A 19,179-nucleotide genomic window follows, 5' to 3' on the forward strand; every position below is an offset into this window, starting at 1 on the left:
AACTGCTTTTAAGGTACTATTGAACCAAGATGACTCATTAGTGTCATGATGACTAAATGCTGTCTGTTTCTAGGGTAGATATCTGGCATCCATGACAAGTCAGGAACAGTTTAGGATGTAGTAAAAAGACTGAATTCCGATAGATTGATAGAATTTGAGAGGGATAAAGATAGATCCAGAGATAAAGGGAGATTATAAATGAGAGAGAGAGAGAGAGAGAGAGAGAGAGAGAGAGAGAGAGAGAGAGAAACAGAGAGACAGAGAGACAGACAGAGACAGAGACAGAGAAAGAGAAAGAGAAAGAAAAGAGGAAAACACTTCCACAAATCTGCTGCTGTAGGGACTGGCACTCCTGAACACCCCTCCCCACCACTAGGAACTTCTCTTTGTTTTTGTTTATTTCTTCTCCCAGGCCTTCATGTTTGTAACCTAGTTGTCAAGTTTGACTTTCAGGACCCAACATTTCTAAGTCTAGGTGATGATTCATTATGGATTTCAGACAATACTATGAAACAATTTCTGATCTAAAGGGTGTTTAGAACTGGCCTCCAGATGTTTACACACTAGTCATTCTTAATCAACATCTCTTTATTGTTTTATACTATCCTATGGCAGGTTAGCAATGATAGATAGGAAAAAAGATATTGCCTTTTTGCACCTTAAGAACTTCTAGAAGAAGAGACCTTGGCCTTAAATTTTAAGATTTGGCCTTGCTTAGCCTTTGTAATGAAGGAACATGGGGGGAATAAGTGAGTTTGAGGGGCACTATAACATGGTAATGATTCCTGAATGGTTTCATCCTACCATTTGAAGCAATCAATTAAAATTAACCATGTTATCATGTCAAAGATCCTAAGTCCTGGTCCTAACCAGTCAACCATCGGTCATTCAGAAGTGCCATGATATGGTTTTTCATTTCATGGTAGAACCCAAAAGAAGGATTTTTTTTTTCCTTATAGAAGGAACCATAGTGCATTGTTTCCTGCGGTGCAGTTCTGCCGTTCTGTCTGCTGCACCCTTACTCAATAAACATCTCCTCTTCTGTTCTCATCTCATGAGTAAATTCACTGTTACTGATCCATTTCTTTTTTGCAGACCTGACACTAAATCATAATAGGTCTTCTGTTTATACATCATATATTTTTCTATTTTTCAGGCCTAAAGAATAACATAAGGTTTCCAGTGTAAAACTTCTGACACTTCCCTTTATCTCTTGTTGGTTTCATTTTATTCTTAAGCCAAATGCCTCATGAGGACCATTCCCTGAACTTTAAATCCACTGGTGACAAAACCATATTGGTCTATTTTATAAAAAACAATTTGAGTACTTTTAAGGTACTAAACATATGACAAGTTTCCTTGTTTGAACCAAACAGAATTATAGACAAACATATCATATTTTAAATTTCATCTTATTGATGATGATGGGTGATTTGATCAAAGCTAGATTGTATAGTCATACTCAAGTAGCTATTACTTTTAATCATAATTAAACATAAGCAAATGACAATCTCATTTATATTCAGAAAAATAAAGGAAATTAGCTCCTCATCTAAAACTTCAGGAAATTAAGCCAAAGTAATAATTACATGGCTAAGGGTGAAACAGCAACCCATCTTCTCCAGTGCTCTCCTGCACAATTATCCTTATCTAGAATGATAAATGAGTCGTACACACAGATACTTCTTGGAGGAAGTATGTTTTAATTATCTTATGCTTTATTTTGGCTCCCAGTCTTAAAAATGAAAATGTGTTGACTTGTATTTTCAAATTTCAAATTGTCACTATCTGTACAGAAGTCACCATCAACATTGGTCTAATATTTTTAGATTCGCTTTTTTTAACAGTTAACATCAAAGTTGGATTTTATCTTGTTCTGTAAATCATATATGCAATTTTATATACCAAATATATGTTAGAAATTCAATATGCAAAGTTGTTAATCCACTCTTAGGAAGGGATTGGCTTGAGTAGTTGAGCCAAATGACTAAAAAAACCTAAGTCAGAATTCTGCATATATTGCTTGATAGCCCTTAGCAAAGTTTTTATTTTTATTCTTTGAGTTTTTTTTCCTTTTTGCAGGAAAGAGAAGGGTGAAGTAGTATTGTCACTAACACCCTTACTGATTTTCTAATTTTGCTTACTAATGTTAATGATTACTAACACTGTTGTCAGGGCCCTACAGAGACCCGCTGACTGTTAAGAACGTTGGTTGTCAGTCCCAGTTTAATGTTTCACATGCTTTCTCACGCTCTCTCGGGGCCCAGAAAGCCAACTTACTATCTCTTTCCTGATCTGTGGAGAACGTTGACCAGGGACTCTCTAGTGCATGTCTTGGGCCATCCATGTCATCACTGGGTTTGTCATTCAGTAACAGCAGCAACTCAGTAACGACAACTAATGGAAAAGGAGATTGCAGAATAATAAAAAAACAAAAACAAAAACAAAAACAAAAAACGAGGAGTGTCTGGGAGGGTCCCCAGGCAGGAAAAAGAAGGGAGGAATTATATAATTATGTTAGAGTATCAAAGATAACAGACAATTCAAAACGGCCTCCGAAAGCAACCGACCCTTGAGAGAAAAGCCTGTAGCTCCAGGGACTAGCTAGCCTTAAAATACCTAAATCAAACTCCAAAAGACTCACAGTTTTCCTTTTGTCGTTCTGAAATTTCTTATATAACTGGAGCCTGACTACTTCTAAATAGGAATACTTGGAATGATTGGCTTTTGACAGCACTGGGAGCAACTTGCCTTATTTTATTTACTTCCGTTTGTTTCATTTGAGTGTAAGTTGCTACTGAAGATTGATCCAGATGTCAGACTTGGCACAGCTTCTTGTCACACTGCAGTAAAGCCTAACCGCTTAGGATTTCGATGCCTACCCTGTGCTATACAGTGCATTTTATGTCCGTTTGACAATCTACTGCTGTTGCAATGTATCTTAATTAATGTTTTTATCATCCTTACTGGATAATGAGTTACTAAAGAATTGAAATAGTTGCTGAGGACATTTCTTCTCTCCTAATAAGCCTATCTGCCATGTAGTTAGTATGTGGATTTAAACAAGTACAAAATAGGAAACTCTTTGTGTTAAGATGGACGGCTCTGTGGTTTTACCAGCAGCTTCAGAAAGGGGGAGAGTAGAAGAAACCCCTTGTCATCACCTAAGTGAAAGTGGCCAGAGAAATAGATTCCCACTTACAAAATGATTGGGTAAAGATACTGAGCTACCTTAAAGACCCTCCTACACTCAGCAAATTAAACAACACTGGGTTGACCAGCCCTGTTATCAGGAATTGGCACAATCTACTGACCAGCCAGAAGTGGTTTAAAATCTACCTAGAGAAGGTAGAAAGTTTATAGTTTGTTGTATTTTCTTTCTGATTTTTAGTGTCCAAGATACATTGCCAAATACATATTGTGATTAGATGGCATTTTTTTAACGGAATATATATTCTATAATCTATATTCCAGTCACGTAGTTCACGGCTTAATTGACAGCGGACAAACACAGAGGAAGGAGAGACATAAATATTAGTCAGTATGGGCATGCTCTAAGGTAGTTCTTGAGAAAATGGGGGAAGTAAACAAAAAGACCCATCAAGAAGACCAAATGCCGTATCGGTAGCAGATATTTTCTTGCTGTCTTGCCAGCAGCGGCCACATTGCCTTCTCCTGCCCCAAAACAACTTCTGTGTGACAGCTTCTCTCGTTGAAAACCTACAATACATCCTTCAGACCACAGCGAAGGCATTTTGTTTTACTCTACTCTGCAATGGTACGTCCATGAGGCCCTGCGGCCATAGCTGAGGAGTTCCTTCAGCTGTGCTCTTCAGCGGTTTAGTAAATGACAACAATAAAATATGATAACTTAGAAAAATCTTGAGAGAAACCTTTAAAATGTGGTGATGATACCATGTACTCTCTTAAATATCATTTTAATTTTCATGCCTATAATTTAATATTGTTTTCTAGATCACATGATTTGTCTGCTCAATACATTTTCTAAGGAGAGTGTGAAAGGAGTAAGCCATGGAAATTCTGCTACTGATAGGGAGAAAACCTTTGAACACTGATGGGCCTGATGCCAAGCCAACACTTTGTAACATGGTATTTTATTAGTTGAGTTATATCTCTATATTTCAGAAGTTTTAGATATTAAATATATAGAGCATTTTCCCTAATCTATTAAGAAAACACAATACAAGACAAAAATAAATTTGTTTATTGTAGGGTACAAAGACTTTATACAGAGAACTCTGTTATAAAGTTTTAACACAAAAAACATATTATCAAAGTATCTCAAAACTTATATTTTGGTAAATCTTAACCAATTTAACTAGAAGTCAGTATTGTAGGGTATCACACAAGTCAAATATAAACAACTAAATTTAATAAGCACAAGTACATGCTAAGTTTATCAATGAAGAAAGGAAGAAAGCGGGTCCGTCATCAGCATACACAGTAATACCAACGTTGCCAAGATACAAAGAAGGTGCCCCCAGAAGAGTTTCTATGAAGAATTCAGAAAGTGGTTTACCATACTGCTGCAGTGTAAGGAGGTGCTTCACCCAGAATGACAAAAGGGAGACGCTATTACTATTTCTGAAAGTTCCATGTATATTTTTTTTACACCATATATATTTTGGCGGATGGGAGATGATGGGCGGGGGACATGCAGGAAAAGAAGTCCACATGGAGAAAGAAAGAGTTAGCTGCACATAAAAACCGTATAGGACAAAACAGTTTCACAAGCAGCTCAGGCATCTGTTCCATGGAACCTTTTAGTCACTTTGCCAAGGTCTTGACAGATACAAAAGAGCAGCAGATGAAAGAATAAAAGGCAGAGATAGCTGGTCTGTTTGACACCCAGCAAGGAAAAGTACCTACACACTCAATATTGTGTAGTGACTTATGAATGTGGCACTTTTTCCAAAACAATGTTTTCTCTAACAATATAAACCATACATTTTTCCAATGTAAAGAACGTTTTATTTAAAGAGCCTTCTACATATCAATATGTCATCATGTTTCTGGATTCCTTTCTATATATGGGTCATAATATTTTGAAAATAATGTTAACATGACAGAGATCCACATCACAGAACTTTAAACCGTACCATAATGCCAGAGAGTACAACATACCCATTTAGGTACGTTAAAAAAAAAATGACATTGTTTAAGCAAAGGCAAATTTCACACACAGATCATTGAACAAAGACTTTAAGTTTGTTTTTGAGCAGATGTCTTAATTTTAAATTGTTTATTTACTTATATTCTATGTGTCTGAGTGTTTTGATCGCGTTAATATAAGAGCAATGCAGAAGACATGCAACTCTCTGAGCAGGCAAGATGTCAGATCCTTAGTGACCTGGAATTAAAACTGGTCAAGAAGAATCACCACATGGGTGTTGAGAACCAAGTCCAGGTCCTCTACAAGAGCTCCAAATGCTCTTAACAGCTGAGCCATCTCTCTAGTACAGAAAGATGTCTTATATTTATCAAGAAACAAACTCTTACTTGATATATCATCTAAACTTTTATTTCATTCTATGTAGATGGCTGTTTTGTCTGCATGTATATGCATGCCTACTTACATGTAGGGGCCAGAAGAGGGTACCGGTTTCCCTGGCACTAGTTACAGATGATTTTGACCCTCCATGTGGGTGCAGGAATGAAACTTGGTGTTCTGGAAAAAGCAAGAATTGCTCCCAGCCACTGAACCATCTCTCCAGGCTTTGGTTTCTTAAAATTAGGATTTAAACATCTATTAGGATGTAGGTTACAACATAATTGTAGAAAACGCAGTCTATAAACCATAGTTACATAACCTAGTTTTTGGATACATGAACCAATGGACTAGTTTATCTGACGGCTTTAACACTATTAATAATAAATAATGTTAATCAGTAACAATGTGTTCATAAAAAGATCAATGAAAATTATTAAACATTGTGTATATTTACACAATTGTAAGATAAGGTAACATAAATTATTTTTTTTGCAAAATTTTCTGAAGAATAGTTTTATATAGTTTTCTTCCTTCAGGTGTCAGCTCCCTAGAGACATACCAGAGGTTTTCATCACTAGACTTTGGCACAACCTTTCAAAGTCTTTCTTACTTCCAATAATCATCACAGAATTAAATGAAGCATGTGTGTGTGTGGTTACATGTGTGTTGACTGTCCACAGAAAACAGAAAGAGAGTAGTGGATCCCTTAGAGCTGGAGTTGCAGAGATTTGTGAGCACCCCTGCATGGGTGCTGAAATCTGAACTCTGACCCTCATTGCAAGGCACTAAATGCTCCTAACTGCTGAGACATCTCTTCAGCCTCAGTTAAGCAATTTTATTTGTATGTTTTTCACTAATATTAATACAGGCTTCCTGAAAATACCCTAACTCCTTAGAAATTTTATTTATCTTTTTCTTTGCATGTGTTCTAGTCAAAATAAGAAAGAGATATCATTTTCAAACAAATGGAAATGGGCTCTGTGGAACAAGAAATACCAACCATAAAATGTACTTGGAGATTTGCTACCCATAGACATTCATTTATTGATGAGGAAACTGAAGTAAAAAGGATTCCATGTGTGATGCAATAGCATACCTTGCTCCAGTGGCATTAAATCCTCTTTCTAAGACACCAAGTCTTTAGTAAGCTGCCTGTCTTCTCCTCTTCCTCCTTCTCCTCCTCCTCTTCCTCTTTCTCCTCCTCTTCCTCTTCTTCTCCTCCTTCTTCTTCTTTTCTCCTCCTCCTCCTTCTACTCCTCCTTCTCATTTTCCTCTTCCTCCTCCTTCTCCTCCCCTCTCTCCTTTTCCTCCTTCTCCTTCTCTTTCCTCCCTTGCTCCTCCTCCCCCTTCTTATCCTCCTCTTCTTCTTTATCCTCCTCTTCCTCCTCCTCCTCCTCCTCTTCCTCCTCTTCCTCCTCTTTCTCTTTCTCCTTCTCTGTCTCCTTTTCCTCCTCTTCCTCCTCCTCCTCTTTCTCCTCTTTCTTCTCCTCTTCTTTCTCTTTTTTTTTTTTCCATAGGAGAAACTAATGAAGCTATCCAGCAAATGGTAGCACCAGTGAGGTAAACGTGATTTCCATTTGCCATTCTGTAGGTCAGTGGTTCTCAACCTTCCTAATTCTGTGGCCTTTAAATAAAGTTTTGCATGCTGTGGTGACTCCTGATCATAAAATTATTTTGATTACTACTTCATAAGTGCAATTTGGCTTCTGTTATACACTGTGATATAAATTTTAGATATGCAGGATACCTGCTATGCAACCCCTGTGAAAAGGTTGTTAGAATCCATAAATGGGTTGTGTGTCACAAGTTGAAAAGCACTATTGTAGAGACTTAATTTGCATTTGGGTTATGCATACTGATGTATGTCTGAAGACTATAAAAGAATGTTCTGTACGTGGAAAGGTATGTGCTTACTCTTGTCTACGTACACAGGAAAAATAATAAAATTAAAAGAACATATTCTAGATGCCTCTTGCTGACATAGTTATTTATTTTATTGAATATTTTATTTACTTACATTTCAAATATTATCCCTTTTCTCATTTTCCCCTCTGGAATCCCCCTATCCAATCCCCTTTCTATCTAACTCTATTTGAGTGTTCCCCCACCCACCCACCAACCCACCCACTCCCTCCCACCTCCCTGCCCTTGACATTCCCTCAATACCTACACTGGGGTATTGAGCCTTCACAGGGCCTCTCCTCTCTGCATGCTCAATAAGGCATCCTCTGCTACACATCCGGCTGGAGCCATGGGTCCCTCCATGTGTACTCTTTTGTTGGTGGTTTAGTCACTGTGAGATCTGGGGGTCTGGTTGGTTGATATTGTTGTTCTTCCTATGGGGCTAAAAACTTCTTCAACTCCTTCAATCTCTATTTCTAACTCCCCCATTGGGGACTGCATTCTCAGTCCAATGCTTGGTTGAGAACATCCACCTCTATTTGTCAGACTCTGGCAGAGCCTCTCAGGAGACAGCTATATCAGTCTCCTGTCAGCATCTGCTTCTTGGGATCCACAATATTGTCGGGTTTGGTGACTGTATATGGGATGAATTCCCAGGTGGGCAGTCCTTAGATGACTTTTCTGTCAGTCTCTGCTCCACACTTTGTTTCTGTATTTCCTCCTGTGAAGATTTTGTTCTCCCTTTTAATAAGGAATGAAACATCCACACTTTGTTCTCCATCTTCTTGAGCTTCATGTGGTCTGTGATTTGTATCTTGGGTATTCTGAGCTTTTGGGCTAATATCCACTTATCAGTGAGTGCATACCATGTGTGTTCTTTTTTGATTGGGTTACTTCACTCAGGATGATATTTTCTAGTTCTGTCCAAAAATTTCATGAAGGCATTGTTTTTAATAGCTGAGTAGTACTCCATTGTGTAAATGTACCACATTTTCTGTATCCATTCCTCTGTTGAAAGACATCTGAGTTCTTTCGAGCTTTTGGCTATTATAAATAAGGCTGCTATGAACATAGTGGAGCATGTGTCCTTGTTAGATGTTGGAGCATCTTTCGGGTATAGGAGTGGTATAGCTGGGTCCTCAGGTCCAATTTTCTGGGAAACCTCCAGACTGACTTCCAGTGTGCAATTTCACCAACCTGCAATTTCACCAACAATGGAGGAGTGTTTCTCTTTCTCCACATCCTTGCCAGCATCTGCTGTAACCTAAGTTTTTGATCTTAGCTATTCTGACTGGTGTGAGGTAGAATCTCAGAGTTCTTTTGATTAGCATTTCCCTGATGACTAAGGATGTTGAACATTTCTTTAGGTGCTTCTGTGCCATTCAATATTCTTCAGTTGAGAATTCTGTGTTTCACTCTTTACCCTATTTTAAATAGGGTTATTTGATTCTCTGGTGTCTAACTTCTTAAGTTCTTTGTATATATTAAATATTAGCTCTCTATCAGTTGTGGGATTGGTAAAGATTTTTTTCCAATCTGTTGGTTGCTGTTTTGTCCTGTTGACAATGTTCTTTTCCTTATAGAAGCTTTGCAATTTTAGAAAGTCTCATTTGTGTTCTCTTCAGAAAAGTTTCCCCAGTGCCTATGTATCTGAGGCTTTTCCACACTTTCTCTTCTAATAGTTCTAGTGTATTGGGTTTTATGTGAAGGTCCTTGAACTTGAGCTTTGTACATGGTGATAAGAATGGATCAATTAGAGTTTTAGATACTCAGTGTTTTTTAGAATGATTGTCTGTTGGGTTTAAAGGCTAAAGTGTTTTTATTTATATGACTCTATATGGTAGACCTGTTTAGGCCTGGGTTCAGTTGGGTTAGCAAAGTATCTGGTATTATCTCAAGACAGCTCAATGACACATTACCTTTATAAATATTAATTTTTAATAATAACCAATTATGCTATAAAAATAGAGTAGCTATGACTAATTTGTTAACAAAACAAGATGAAAAAATATCGCCTTAGTGGGCTATTCTTCAAAAATGTTTCTACTGCCTTTTAAAGTACTGCTTAAGGGAAGTTTCCTTTTCAGATAATGTCATGGGTTCACTTCATTCTGCTTAATGAACGACTTCTGTTGGCTCTTTATGAATTGATAATTTATGCGAGACTTACCAATTAAATTTCTTAATGAATGCCGTTTAAAGTAAAAGTATGCATAAATGTTCCAATAAAGAAAACACACAGAGCATGACAGAGAAAAACTCATGTCATACGTGTGCTTGTTAGAGTCAGATCATCAACAAAAGCAGGGATAATGAGACTTCCACAGCACCGCAAGACAGGAAATCAAAGGATTGCTCACAAATTGGTTTCTTGTTTCTGAGAAGGTTCTCTTATTGTATACTTCACTCAAGTGACTGGCTGATCGTTTGACCAGGGAACAGACACTGTGTGAGCCAATGGTCATTTGTATAAGAAAAAGTATGTTTTGTGGTCCTTCCAAAGTGGACATTAAGTATAGAAAATGATAACTAATATTTGGTTATCTTAAAAGAAGAAAGGGAAAGAAAAAGAAGAAAAAAGAAAGAAAAAAGGAAAGCAGGAAAAGTGTAACCAAAATAACAGAATGTGAAGCAATCTATGCATCACTTTTGAGAAATTGTGAAGGGGTAGTGAAGAGGGGATGGGCCATTCTATAACAGTTGGCATCAAGGGTACAGGTAGGACATAAAATGGCTGAAGCAGAGCTGGTTGATACTTGACCTCTGCCTAGATGTGTTCAGATGTAGAAGGAAGGAAAGCACACTGAGTTTTAGGCTGTTTTGGCCTTCTCTGCCTTTGCCACACTCCTCACTGGAGACTAGACTATTTGCAAGTTTAGTGAGAATGTTAACAGATAAATATTGTGTGAAAAAGAAACTGATGGAAGAATGGTGGTAGTTATACCATGAACACTCACTCACTCATTGATACATTGAGGAAGAATACCTCAAAAAATTCAGGCATAAAAAAATATTTGTTATTTATAAAAAAAATCAAAGGACAAGTGGCAATTAAATTTACAGCAAGTAATCCATTAATTGGCCTTTTAGAATCCAAAGAGAAACAATGAAACAAATAGACTTTACCCAAAGACTGGGGACATAACGCAGTGGTAGACTATATACCTAGTGCATGCAAACCCTGAGTTCAATTTCCTGCATGGCATACATAATACAGCAAGCAAGCAAACAAGAAAACAAACAAACAAACAAGCTAATGGCCAGCAAGATGGTTCAGTAGATTTCATTGCTTACCATCAAGCTTGACAACTTAAATTTGATTCCTGGGACACATGCTGCAAAGAGTCTCCACAGGCTGACTTCTGGCTGCTTTAATGTGCTCTGTCCTATAGACATGCCCCCCCAATAAAATAAATTAATAAAAAAAATAAAATTATTCAAATATCTTAGTCTTAATTTAGTCATACTTCTAATAAATAAAATAGACATATTATACATATATAAGGTGATAATTATATTCTTATATTCACATTAATATTTATGAGATTGTTTTTTATCATTAGTATGGTTATTTCAATTAAGTGATAGTATTTGGCAACAAGTTAGTCTTAAGTCAATACAATTCCTATTATTTGGGCCATAAATTCCTCTGGCACAGATATAACTTCAGAAAATAAATTTTATTTTTACTCTCTCACCCACAATTCCCCTGTCTTGAAACAGTATTTTGGTAGTAAGGGGAAGGGCAGCTTTCAAATAGAACACATCTGGTTGTACTGAACAAGAGAAGGGGTAGGCATATTAGAAAGTCCTTAAAAGCAAAGTCATCATAGGTAAAAACTCATTGCTGCAATATTCTGGAAATTGCTTCATTTGTTTTACTCAGTCAAAGAGAAATAGAGAAAATGTATGATGTGCTTATTGTGAGAGATGATAAAACAGCTTAGGGGAGAACTTGAAATTTCTCCACAATGTTTTATTATATAGTACACAATATATCATTTTTATATATCATGTTACATATTATATATCATACATTATATATTATATATTATGTAATACACATTACATGTTGTATTTTATGTTATACATTATTTATTATACATTACACATATACATATGTATTATAACATATAATACATATTACTTACTTATTTATTCATTTATTTTTATGGTCTTTAATCATTTTTTACAGTTCAGTCATTATTCCCCTCCCAGTCTGCTTTCTAACAGTTCCTCATTCCATTTCTTTTTCACATCTATATTACATACAACATATAGAATATAATATAGAGTATAGTATATGTAATTTATAATATATAATATATGATGAATGATACACAATATTATATATGATACATGACATATGAAACATGATATATTATATGATGTTTAATACGTGAAGTGTGATATGATATATAACATAATATATAATGTAAGATATAATTTATGATATATATGAGGCTTGTTACATGATATATGATATGTAATATACAGTACAGAATATATAATGTAAAATATATGATATGTAATTTGTTATAGGAGATATGTGATATGCAATATAGGATATGTGATATATGGTATTTATTTCATGATATATATGTAATATATAATATATAATGAGTTATATATGTATAAACTTATACACTATATATGTGTGTTATATGTTTAGATAGGTGTATGTGAATAATACGCATATATTTAAAGAGAGAGTGTACTTTAAATGGAGTTATTCTGCAGTGGAATGGTGTTTTTCTTTAATACCATAAGATAAGAAATAAAAATCCAATGGCAAAAGCCTTTTCTTTTACTAAAATTTTAAATGCTGTATTTTCAAGCTTTAACATGATTAATATTCATGCATGCATGTTTGGAGCCTTGGTTTTTTTGATGATTATTATTTTGTCATTTAACAAAATTTTCCATATCCCCTTTGTCTTGAAGCACCACACAAACTTTCTTATACTTAGTATTTGAATGTGCATGTTTTCATATTTCTATTTTCAACCCATCTGTGTCTTTATCATTAAGTCTTGTTTTTTTTTTTCTTTTTACATCCAGTCTATGCACTAATGATGATGAACTAAGTCTCTTAAGTTTCTGAAATGACAAGCAACCTTTCCTGTGGTCATGGTGCCTCTTCACAGGATAGAACAGCAACTAGAACATCATATTTTGTATATCTAGTTTTATGTTTAGATCTTTGATTTCTTTAGAGTTGTTTCATACAGAGTAAAAATATGGCTCAATTTAGATTCTTTTACAGGTAGCCATCTAATTGACGAACACCATATGTTGAAAATACTTTTCTCCCCACGCCCAGTGTATTTCTGCTTTTAAAAAAGAAGTTGTCCTCCGTAGATGTATGGGTTTAAGTCTGGGTCTTCACTTAAATTCCATTGATCAAGATATCTATTTTTGTGCCAATACCATGCTATTTTACTTCTATAGTTCTGCAGTTCAATTTGAGGTTTCAGATGGTGATACCTTCAGTAGTTTTTTTGTTATTAATGGCTGTTTTAGGTATTCTGATTTGTGTGTGTGTATGTGTGTGTGTGTGTTTCCATATGAAACTGAAAATTGTGCATCCCTGATCTGTGAAGAACTTTGTAGGGAGATTTGATGAAGATTGCATTGCATATGTAGATTGCTTTTGGTGGGCCATTTTTACTGTAGCAATTATATGGATTTATGAGCATGAGAGACGTTTTCATTGTCTGGTGTCTTCTTCAATTCCTTTCTTCGATGTCCTAAAGTTTTTATCATATACATCTTTCACTTGCTTGCTTAGAGTTACCAAAGACAGTTTGTATTTTGAGGCTATAATATTAATAATTTAATTATGATTAAAAACTGTTTTATCAGTGAACAGAGAATTTTGAGATCTCTGTCTCTCTCTGTTTCTCTGACTCTCTCTTTCACACATACATATACGCACACACACACACACACACACACACACACACACACACACACACACACTTGTGGAATTTAACCCTGTATGCATTATTGGGTCATAATCTATTTTGATTGTATATTTTAAAATAATGGTTATTTTCTTGGGAAGTAAAAGCACTCTTCGTACGTCTTGTGTCTCGCTTTTGAATGACAACCTCTCTTCCATTGTGCATTTAGTAAGCAGTCTAAAATATAGCACTTGCTCTGAAACTTTAGAGGCTCCATCACAATGATGTCTGCACGATTCTCTGTGTTGGGTATTATATTAGTCCTGTGTCTTCTTCATGCCAAATGCTGTTACAGAATATATTATTTCCTCTGCTTTTCCCACAAATGTTCCAAGTGCAGGTTTCTGGCCAGTCTCTACAAAGAGAAATTGACTCACTCAATATTTATTGTACTCCTACTGTGTTCTAGAAATTGAAGATATAGCAGTACTGGAATAGCTCCCAACTGCCCTGCTGCGTACATCCCACTGAGGAATATAAAGTCTAACATAAGGGCTTTAAACATCTTCATTGACTAGAAACGTGAAACCACATAACCCCCTTTCTAATTTCTTTGTGTGGCAAAGCTTTTGCTGTATCTGTCTTCTCAGACTGCCATAAAAAAGCACCCAAGACTGTGCTGAGTTAAGCAAGAGAAATGTATTTTTTGCATAGATCTGGAGACTAAATTTATTAGTAAGTTTACAAAAGGGTTGATATCTAGTCAGAGCTTCAGATGGCTACTTTTTTTACTATGTGCCCAGTGGCCTTTGCACTCTGTGGAAAGGAAGATTTCTTTTTCCTTTTAAAACTACATACCCTGAGACCTGGCAAGATGGGGAAACAGGTAAAAATGCTTCCTAAAAAGGATTGGAACCTGGTTTAATTGCCAGAACTCACATGAAGGTGAAAAGAACAATTACTGTGCAACATTGTCCTCTGATCTTGACACACACAAGTACATATCACACCCACACTAATAGTAATACAAAATGTTTAAAAAATTAAAAGCCATTACTCCTAACAATTGTAGAGGTGCATGCCTATAATTTCAGCACTCAAAGTTTCAAGGCAATAATATTCTTAAATGTTTCAGGCAAGCGTCTTGTACATAACAAGCCCCAGGCCAGGCAGGACTGCACAGTGAACTGCCTAAAAGAAACAAATAAAAATGAATAAAGTAACAGCAACAAGATAAAACACAAGCCAGCAAACTAAAGCAAAGCAAAGCAAGAAGTAAAATAAACAAATCAATTCCATAAGATTAGGGCTCTAATTTTATTATCTCATTTAAAGCTAATTACCTCCTTGCATATTTGGGGTTAACACCTCCACTTATCCATCTTATGGGAGGGGTCCAGACATTAAGTCTACTGAACTTTCTGACTTCATTTCTTTGCTTGCTTTCTCTTGACTCAGAGATCCCATTGCTGATGTCTTCTATATTGTCTTTGAGAATACCTGCAGGTCACATAGGCCAGTCTCCTCCATGGCTGTGACCTTAAGGCTTGTCATTATTCTGAGCTCATGCTTCTTATGTGTCAAGTTACTCTTTATCACCGCACCTCAGCACTACACAGTTTGTGCTATCACACTGATGATCAGTGAACACCTATGAAGATGCCCATAGCTTCATTTCTTCCTGCTTCTCCATCCTTCCGGAGACTTCTACCTTTCTACCAGCTGTTTCACATCTATAGGCTAATGCTGTTGATTCCTACTGCATGACAAATGATCTGTCATTTCTAGGATTGCTGCCTAAAGTGTTTTCACTATGGATAGGTAGCCACTGGTCTTTGTGGGAATACCCAAGACCTCACTCTGCTTTGTTGCAATTTCATGGTTTGTATTGTTATATATTTGTTAGCAATAAAAACATAAACTCTCTTAATAATTTAAACAAGCTTGTGACAATAAGTACATCTGTTATTTGTTGGTTATATTTCAAGTGTCTATGAGGAGCCTATAATTGGATAGATTACTCATTTCAAGGTAGAAAAATAATGGCGTGTAGATGTTTGGGACATAGCAAATAAATCACAGAGAAGAACTCCTACAAGAATTGTATATGTGTCCCAGTTGTGTCTACTAAGGTGGGTCCTATATTAAGAAGGTGAGTATTTTTAGAACCGAGTGTTCCCTAACTGGCCATTTGTGTCAATTATGGCTTATGTTCCCATCAAAAGAACAATCACAACCTCACAGGATCTTTTCCAGCTCAGCAGAATGAATTGCACAATCTCAGTGAAGGCTGGATATGTTTCATCAGAAAAACAATACAAGAACATTAAAAAAAAAAAAAACAACCACAGGAAGCTTCTTTAAAGAATTTTTTTTTTTACAGAAGAGTCAGAAATATATTCTTCCTTTTTGAAGAAAATATTTCATTTACATGGAATGAAGCTCATTGGAATCCTAGATAATGTGAACATACTGTACGCCAATGTAAATATCCCCATAAATGCAGAACAAATTTTGACTCAGCTCCTTTCTGGGGATTCATTAAATTAGTAGCTTATTGCTTGGTCCTATTGGATGTTGTCACTCTGTTCTGAGAAAGGAGGAAGATAATGAAAAATGTTGCCATTCAAAAAGGTGTTATTCATTAGTTATATTGTTCTATCTCCTCTGTAGACCAAACATTTTCCATTCCCCTTCTGTATCTTGAAGATCCTGCAACAATCAGGGAAATGTTGAAGTCACTATATGTAAGGAGGTAATTAATACCAGTCACATATATCTTTGACTAAGAATTTTATGGACAGTAAATGGAGGTCATTTTTATTTAGGCGATGAATGAAGCCCCTATAAATAAAGTTAACTGGGTAGAAAATAAGTTATATATAGTGAAGCATCTCAGGATGAAAATTTTAAAGTTTGAAATGTAAAGAAATTCACTTTAAAAAAAATCTTTCTGTGTGTTTTCATCCTGTCATTTCTGCAGCGGTATTAGATCACATTCACCCCTGTACACATTTCTCAGATTTTAATATACCCATGGAAGGATAAGGGCCACATTGGCATAAAAAAGTACCAAGCACAGAGCCCAGCACTTAGAAAGAAAGATGATATCACCAAAAAATTTTATCCATATATGATTTATTCCCTGCGCTGATTAGTGATTTGTTTATTTGTTGTTATTTTAGGCAAGTTGACACAAGCTGGAGTCACATGGGAAGGGGGACCTCAGTTGAAAACCATCTCCATCTTCACTGAAAAGCAGCCTCCATGCTGAATGGAAGTTTGTGAGGTCATTGAGTGAAGATGTCCGAGGGCTCACACCACTGTGCTCAGTGACACCCCAGGCATCTAAGCAAGCTATGGAGAAGGAGTCATTAAGAAACTTTGTTCCTTGTTATCCTGTATTAGTTCTTGCCCCAGGTTTCTACTTTGGTTTCCCTCAGTGGTGGATGATAAACTGTAAGTCAAATGAACCCTTTTCTCCCCATGCTATACCATGGTATCTGTCAAGCAATAAAAAGCAAACTAGGACACTCTCCAAATGTCTTTACTATATTGTGGTGAATTTAGCAAAAAAAAAAAAAAAAAAAAATAAGAAAAATGTTTCTGTATGTCTATCTTTAATAGGTACCTTTGACATATTAAAATTGAATTTTCTGTAAGTGATACAGAATAAAAACTTTAACTTAATGGCTGAATATCCCAAGGCTTCTTTAAAAAGGTAGCTACTATTATTTTTTTCTAAGACTGAAGTTCCAGTTATTTGAAATTTGTATTCTGTGTATTAAAAAATATAGTGGCGAATAAGACTAATAAATTGAAAAATATATCTAAGATGTCTTTACTGGGTTTTACTTGTACCACAAAATAAATCAAAACTTTTATATTCCAGTCATAAAAAATTTAGGAAAACCATGTTCTGGCTTGAATATAGTCTTTTAAGAAAATGAAACTTTGAATTTCAATATTTTTCTTTAAGGTAGAGCTGGGGGCTGTGGCGATGGCTCAGTGGGCACAGTGCTAGCTGTGTGAGTATAAAGGCCGAGTCCTGACTCCGCACTAGGATAAGAAACTAGGCTTATTTGTTCTTGATATTGGGAGGTAGGGAGGGGAGACTCAATGGGCTAATAGCCAGTCAGTCTAGCATCATCTGTGAGTTTCCAGTTATAGGAGACACTTTGTCTCAGACAAACAGTGCTGAGTGATGAGAGGCCCACACTTCCCTGTCCTCCACACTTGAAGCCCCCATAGATCTAAGTCCATTCACACGTGTATATGCTATACACTGAATGGGTTAGAAATAACTACGATTGTCTTTATCTGAAAAAGTTAATAATAGGCATAAAGACAAACTGCAGAATATAAAAGATTTGGCCCAAATAACAGAGTACCCAGAAGCAAGATGTGGGCTTAGCCACCTTTCCCTTTCGTTCAGGATGAAATGCTGTCTAAAATGAACACATGAATGTTGAACTGGGATGTCCTTGCTCCATTCTAAGTCTTGAAGTATGGCCCTGGAACTTCTCGCCTTTCTGAATGAATGTTTTGTTTACTTTAGCCTCCTTATAGCCTTCCCTAGCCTCTGTAGCCATACTAGGCTACCTCCCACTCTTGGACACATTTTTTTTTCTCTGTAAAAGAAACGAAATAAGTTGAACTGGACCCTTTCTCCTCTGCTTTGTTTAGTTGTAGAAACTAGGAAATCTAAGGTGAATGATGAGATTAGGTAGGATAACTGGGCAGCCTTGACTCAACACTACTTGGATCTTGCCAGGAATACATGTCTTTTGTATGGTGAGCTTTCTTCCTTGCATTGTGAACCCTGCCAGGATACACTCCACTATGTACAGTACTTTCTAGGGTAATCACAACCTGAAACTACATGCCTGAGGTTGTCTAATTCAGGATCTTAGTATTAGTAACTCGACCTCAGTACCATACTAAAACCTAGCCAGTTGATAATAGAAGTGATGACTTGCTCCAAAACTGATGCTTCTTGGTTGTCCAGGTCCCATTCAGTCAGAAGATGTGCTCGGGCTTATGTTTTCATCTTCTTTGAACCCCGGAATCCAGTACACACAGGCTAATGGTATTTAAAGTTCTAACACAGTAACAGTTTTCTAGCACCAAAATTTGTTCATAGAATTTCCTCTTATCTCTCTCTCTTTTTTAATTTTAATCTAGTATTCCTTGATACTCATTTCTTTGTTTATATCTTGATACCCCTCAATATAATGCATTATAAACCCTGGTAGCCTAATACACACATTGTACATCACAGGGGGACACACAGACCTAGGACTAGCCCTGATGGGCTGAAGAGGACCCACTTTGCCAAAGTTCCCACTTTTGAAACAGAAGGTAGCATGCCTGTCAAACATGAACTTACCACCAACCTCTTTTCCTATTCAACATTTCTCAGTCTTTTGTGATGTTCGTCTGTAGAGCTCTCCGTGACAACATGGGAACTATTTAGATTCTAGAAGGAAAAACTTGGTTTTACTCTGAGCCTGCTTTGGACTTCCAATTGACGTTGCCAGTAAGATGCTTGGAACTACCCAAACTGTGAATTGAGATACTCAATAGAATGTGACAGAATATTATTCATTATCACTCCTTTCTTCTTTGGTTTTCTTACTCTTTGGCATTTAGCTTGGATGTCTTGTTTCAAGATGTTGACAGTGCTGCACCATCATATTGCTATGCAGCCAACATGGGGTAGCTCTACTCAGCATGTACACATTCACCAAGGAGAGAGGATTTCAATAAAAAGGTCTATCCTGGATACAGCAGCTGTAGAATTCATAAGGCAATTTCAAGTGCTTTTAAAACCTCAATTTGACCAGATGAACTGATACA

The sequence above is a fragment of the Micromys minutus genome (assembly GCF_963924665.1).
Source record: "Micromys minutus genome assembly, chromosome: 23".
NCBI classification, from domain to species: Eukaryota; Metazoa; Chordata; class Mammalia; order Rodentia; family Muridae; genus Micromys; species Micromys minutus.